The sequence below is a fragment of the Akebia trifoliata genome, chromosome 1 (genome assembly GCF_017979445.1).
Source record: "Akebia trifoliata isolate Shusen 1 chromosome 1, ASM1797944v1, whole genome shotgun sequence".
In the NCBI taxonomy this organism is placed as follows: Eukaryota; Viridiplantae; Streptophyta; class Magnoliopsida; order Ranunculales; family Lardizabalaceae; genus Akebia; species Akebia trifoliata.
Genome location: NC_141375.1, coordinates 7194810 through 7201509, shown reverse-complemented (window position 1 = coordinate 7201509; position 6700 = coordinate 7194810). Strand labels below are relative to the sequence as shown.

The following is a 6700-nucleotide window of genomic DNA, read 5'->3' as shown; positions in this document are numbered from 1 at the left end:
AAAATAATTCCGAAAATATTTTTTTTTATTATCCGCCGCGACAGGGCACCCATTCATTCCCCTATTCATCTACAAGAGGGCAGGGCAGCGGATGAGTGTATCCGCAGCGACAACGAGCTTCGATTTATCTGCGCAGTGGATGAGTTTATCCGCTGCTACAAGGCTACAAAAGGGCAGCGATATTCCGTCTGTAAAATCCCTTCACCGCGCGACGAAAACAGGGTTTAATTTGGGAAAGAAAAGCGCGCGAAAAACCATTTCTCTCTTCCCTCTCATTTCCCCCTCTTTCCTTCGTCTCTGTCTGTCACTCTCTCTCTCGTTTTCTTGACGTCTGTTGGTGTTTATGAGCTCACTTCGACAAGCTTGAGTGAAACGTTTGGTAAGCTCTCTCTCTCTCATGTTTCGATTTTAAAATTTTTGCAATTGCTACTCTGCAATCCGATCCTTCAACATCCATGGATTGAAACCCTAGATTTCCATCGATTTCTTTATTTGAATTTTTTCTGCTAATTTTGATTTGTTAAACCCAGCTTTATTTTTTTTTTTTAGTTGTTAATTTTTTGAATTTGTGTTGAATTGTTGTTGCCCTTTTATGGCTCCAATGGAGGATTGTAGATCAAGTTTTTGAGATTGTGAAGGAGATTTTTGGGTTTTTTAAGTGTCAAAATACATCGAAGAAGATTTACAATAATCTCGTGAGGAGGGTGAAGCTTTTGAGCCCTCTTTTGGAAGAATTGAAGGACAGCGAAGAGGTTCAAGCTCCACTTTCGTTGAGATTTGCCTTGGAATCAGTTAAAGAGCTTATTCGATCAGTCAATGAAGGGAGCAAGCTCAATCAGGTGATATTTCTTATTCTTCTTTCTAATCAAGTTTCAATTTTTCTTTTGTTTTAAAGATTTTGATTTGGAATTGGATTCAATTTTAGTTACTATATCATGGATTTTCAATTTTTTTTTTGTCAATTTATGAATAAAATCGAAATACAAGAGTGGATTTTCGATCCCTTCGGATGTTGCAATATGTCGAAGGAATTTCATATTGAACCTGTGCTTTTTCAAAGAAGATTGAACTATGCAATTTGTCCTTCATAGTTGTTGCTTTCATATTTTGGGTACAACTCAATATACTTGTGTATTTTTCCATTACTAAGAAATTTGTAATGGGAAATCTGCAGTACTTTGTTACCCTCAATGACTTATTTGGAAGCACCATACTGTTTCTTCTTCACTAAGTCATTGCTTGAATTGCTTTCAAAGCAAACCAATTGTGTAAGGAGAACAATGTTGCATGAGATAATTAGTCCGAGCAGAATCTTTGGTGCGCGCATACCCTTAATCTCCCCCTCCTTCCTGCAACGTTAGGGTGTCAAGTGGACTCCTTCCCCTCTTCATATCTAGGCCTTCCATTGCGTGCTAGTACATAAATAAGGCAATTTGGGACCGAATCATTGAGAGAATAGGTTGAACCAGTGAAGAATAAGGTTGTGGAAATCCAATATCTTTCAAAAGAGGGGAAAGTGACTCTTATCAAAAGCACATTGTCAAGCATCCTTGTGTACTTTTTTTCCGTATTCACAATGCCTAGAACTTTTGATTGACAGATTGAGAAGATGATTCTGACTTTTTAGGGAAGAATAGGGAGGGAACGAGTAACTTCCATTTGGTAAAGTGGAGTTAAATTTTCCTTTCAAAGAACAACGAAGGGTTGGGTGTTTGAAAATTCTGATTACTGAATATGGCTCTTCTGGAAAATAGTTGTGCAGGTTCGAAGATGCAGGAGATAGCTTATGGAAGGAAGTCATCAAGGCCAAATATAAGGTGGATTGATTTGGGGGGAGAGTGGGTTAGTGACATCCTCTCATGGTGTGGTGGTTTGAAAAGAATTTGTAGGAACTAGTTGGAATTTGGAAAAGTAATATTTTTAGAGTAGGAATGGGAGCTAGGATAAGATTTTGGGGGACCGTAAGAATGGAGCTTCATCCCTTAGATCACGTTTCCAAATCAATTTGTATTGCCCAAAAGAAAAAGGTCCCAGTTAAAGACTTCATGGTTTCAATCTGGAGATTAAATATCGTGGAACATTGGTTCAAAAGAGGCTTTAGTACTTTGAAACAATCCAAAACATAGGATCCTCACAACATTGCATTGATGCATAGATATTGTTGCAAAAGTCTTTTTTATTTAATTAATTGAATCTTAGAAGTTACAACATTTGCTTAATGGTTAATTTAGTATTGAAACAGTGCATTTGAATCTTTGCAGTATGCTTGGAAAACATTTCAAAACGTCTCTAGTAAGATTATTTTCTTTTTAGATACTGATATGTTCCAAAAAATTTCATGAAAGATTCACAACTTGACAATGTTTCATTCTGTTATGTCTAAAAACCAGAATGTTCTGCCAAAACAGAACAAAACATCGAATCATGTGTATCATCACCATTAGGTAAGGACCAAAGACTTCACCAAAAAAAAAATAAATCGAGTGATTTATTTGCTACAAAGAAACACTCAACCATCTACCATACCTTTGCTGTTCTCTTTTTGATTTTGTTCGGGTCCTGATCCTTGATTTGGTTTGGGTAGACCTTGTACTAATTGGGGTGATCTCTGCCCTCCTTATGATGGGTCCTTGCCAAAGAGAGTTTCTAGGTTTAATATTGAGCACATCATAGTTATTCATGCTCTAGACTTATATTGGGTTGTGCTTTTCACATCTGTGAAGATTGCTTTAAGAAACATCTTATATTTGCCAAGCTCCTGTACATTTATTAGATCTTGAACACAAATTACATAGAAAAATTACAAAAAAAAAAACAAAAGAAAAAACAAAGGAAAACATTAACAGAAGATACCATGCATTAGGATGAAACAATGTGGAAGTGCACCCCAACAATCTCCAATACACAAAAAAAACCCTGAGGAAGTTGTTGTTGCTGCTTCTATCCTTGCCAAGTCCATAGTATATCCTTGAGACAAGGTTTTAAATCTTGGTTACAGAACTTCTCATATTCCATAGTATCACTAGCCATTTTCTTAACCTCTACCATATAAAGCGAAGGTGTAACCTCGAAGATTTCCGCATCTATGGCGAGTTGTCCCTTTCTTCCCTCCTTCCTTCCTTGTAATTTCACCAACCCATCCTTCTTCTTCACCTTAAAACACTCCATCTCTGCTATTTCCTCCAACTTTGATACAATTGTCGATGCTGATTTTGTCGTTGTGAACCTAGACTCTGCCTTGTGTGGTTATGTAATATTTGTACTAGTAATCTATACACTTTGTAGCTGATGTTTAGTGGTTAGTTCCTCTATCAAAAGACACAACAAGGTGCTTGTTTGTTGAGTATAGACAAAAAATTTATGTTATATTTAACTTTTAGTAGGGATAGGTGAAAGCGCCCTCGATCCGCGGGGTGCGCGGATCCGCTTTTGACCCTTAAGGTTTGGGAGTCGCCACCTAGTTATTACGGTCTAGGAACCGAATACTGACTCTAAACGGATAAAGAAACTAATCTACTAAAGAAAAACTGAATCCGGAGATCACATTACGGGGTTTGAAGGTGTTAGGCACCAACCCCGGCCGGCCAATGCCGGTCTTTACTTATCCCAAATAAGATTACATTGCTAACAAAAACTTAGATAAAAAAAATAAAAGAGATTTTACCTTCGAACGCAACGGTTTTATTCCTTCAGATTTGATAAAACTGCTCCTTGTACCGTACTCCTTACTTCGTTCTGTCTCCGGATCTGATTTCGGATCTCCGAGGCAAGGTATCTCTTCCTTAGATCTGGATTCTTCGAATTTTGTTATCGATTTTGGGGTGTTTTTGAAGGGCTTCTAGGTGTTTTTCAGGCTAAAATCGAAGTATGGGTGTTAGGTAAGGAGTTGGGGCTTCAAAATTAGGGTTTTGGGAAGGTTGTAGAGGCTTCTTGACCTACTTTTTCTAGGGTTTTTTCTTTGATACGAAAATAGGGTGTGGAGGCTCCTATTTATAAAGTTTTTTAGAAGAATTAGAGTTTGATTAGGGTTTCTTTTAAGGTTTTAATTAGGGTTTTGACTTTGGTCTTATGAGATTGACTTAGTCTTTAGAGTTTTAATTTAGGTTTTTGACTTTAGTCTTATGAGATTGACTTGATTAGTTTAGATTAGGGTTTTGATTTAGGGTTTTGACTTTAGTCTTATGAGATTGGCTTTAATACTTTGACTTTAGTCTTTCTTGGTTGGCTTTTAATATCTTGACTTTAGCTTTACTTGATTGACTTTAGTCTTACTTGATTGACTTTAATTTTTGGAGAACCTCTTTTTATTATATCTTTAATTCTTTGGGCCCTCAGATGGAGGGGTCCTTGAATAAATATCCTGGCAACCATCAACAATTTTGCCTGAAAGCCTGATTGATCGATTTTTTGGTTCAAAATTTTAAATTAATTTTATTAATGTTTCACTTTGCATTATTTAATGGTTTATTTATTAATTTCAAAAATTTTAATTATTAAAATTGTAAAATTACCGTTTTGCCCTCGGAGAGGATTTTTTACGTTTTAAGTTGTTTTTCAATCTTCCAGGATGTTTTGAATCAGTTTTTCATAAGGAATTCAATGGGAATGTTGGTTTGTGTCATTTATAAAAAAATTTGTGCGAAATACTCGTGAATTTTATGAGGGGCATTTTCGTAATTTTATCGAATTGTGTGAAAATTGGCAACATGGTTTATTCGATTTCGATGTGTTGTTTTATGTGTTTGAATAGGTTTTCCTAAGCGTAACGTGGGCTCTAGGGATGTTTTAAGGTTAGGGGTATTTTGGTAATTTGGTCATTTTTTAGTGATTTTTATCGTAAAGCTTCTTTTTGTCTGCAAGATGATTTCTATGTCTCTGGGGTTATATATTCCTAGCGTAGCGTGGTTTCTACAGTTTTGTCAGTTCGAGATATCTCATCTGGATTTCTGAAACATATCTGGTAACAAAATAAAGCATTGGAATAAACATCCATCATTGGGAACCGTTGCAATCGGGTTGACGAGTTGATTAATCAGGAGTGCAAAAATGGGATGTCTACAGATGCCCCTCTTTGGTAGAGGGTTGAAGCAAACTAGATAGCAAATCTATTTTGGTAGATAGTGCAATATCCGAATGCCAAAGCTAGTGACAGTGCATTTTGCAGCCTGATTTAGCAATTCGTTGGGGTGTTCGGATTGTTGAGCGTAAAACTCTCCTCGAATTAAAAGGTTGTCAGGTCTTTAAGCGAGAGCTCTCACTGACATTGTCAGATCCTTGAATTTTAGAAAATTCTCCTTGACTAATGTGTGCAAGTGTGTACACTTGAAATCTGTGATAAATCTCAAAAGGTTTGAGCAAAATCTGAGCATAAAAAAATTGAATGTCTTACTTTATCTACCCTGGGTGAAAGAGTAATGAACTATTTTTTCTAGGAGTCCTACTCTACCTACTCGGGGTGAAAGAGTAATGAATTTTTTTTCAGGAGTTCTACTCTACCTATTCGGGGTGAGAGAGTAATGAACTATTTTTTCTAGGAGTTCTACTCTACATACTCGGGGTGAAAGGGTAATGAACTTATTTTCTGGGAGTTCTACTCTACCTACTCAGGGTGAGTGATGAATTATTTTTTCTGGGAGTCCTACTCTACATACTCGGGGTGAAAGAGTAATGGACTTTTTTTCTGGGAGTTCTACTCTACCTACTCGGGGTGAAAGAGTAATGAACTATTTTTTCTAGGAGTCCTACTCTACCTATTCGGGGTGAAAGAGTAATGAACTTTTTTCGGGAGTTCTACTCTACCTACTCGGGGTGAAAGAGTAATGAACTATTTTTTTTGGAGTTCTATTCTAAATGCTCGAGGTGAAAGAGTAATGAACTATCTGAGTAAAATCTAAGCAAAAATCTGAGAAAACCCTCGGCGATATCTGACTAAGCATAATCCGAGAAAGCCCTCGGTGGCAACTGGTTGAGCATAATCCGAGCAAACCCTCGGCGGCATCTGGCTGAGCATAATCTGAGCAAACCCTTGGCGACATCTGGCTGAGCATAATCCGAGCAAACCCTCGGCGGCATCTGAGCATAGTTCCGAGAAAGCCCTCGGCGGCATCTGAGCATAATTCCGAGAAAATCCTCGGCGGCATCTGAGCATAGTTCCGAGAAAGCCCTCGGCGGTAACTGAGCATAGTTCCGAGAAAACCCTCGGCGGCATCTGAGCATAATTCCAAGAAAACTCTTGGCAGCATCTGAGCATAGTTCCGAGAAAACCCTCGACGGTAATTGAGCATAATTCTGAGAAAATCCTCGGCGGTAACTGAGTATAATTTCGAGAAAACCCTCGGCGGCATCTGAGCATAGTTCCGAGAAAACCCTCGACAGTAACTGAGCATAATTCCGAGAAAACCCTCGGCGGCATCTGAGCATAATTCCGAGAAAATCCTCGGCGGTAACTGAGCATAATTCTGAGAAAACCCTCGACGGCATCTGAGCATAGTTTCGAGAAGACCCTTGGCGGCATCTAAAGCATAATTCCGAGAAAACCCTCGGCGATAACTGAGCATAATTCTGAGAAAACCCTCGACGGCAACTGAGCATAGTTCCGAGAAAACCCTCGACAGCATCTGAGCATAGTTCCGAGAAAATCCTCAGCGGTAACTGAGCATAATTCCGAGAAAACCTTCGACGGCATCTGAGCATAATTCCG

At 38.2% G+C, this 6700-nt stretch overlaps 1 protein-coding gene across 1 annotated transcript in view; it reads left to right on the top strand.

Moving 5' to 3' along the window:
* Nucleotides 1-233: 233 nt before the first annotated feature.
* Nucleotides 234-6700, top strand: part of LOC147410587 (uncharacterized) — a 28308-nt gene continuing 21841 nt past the window's right edge. Inside the window, exons 1-2 of the mRNA XM_086437196.1 lie at nt 234-379; nt 616-839. The gene's annotated coding sequence lies outside the window, so the exon portion shown is untranslated. The remainder of the gene's footprint in view (nt 380-615; nt 840-6700) is intronic.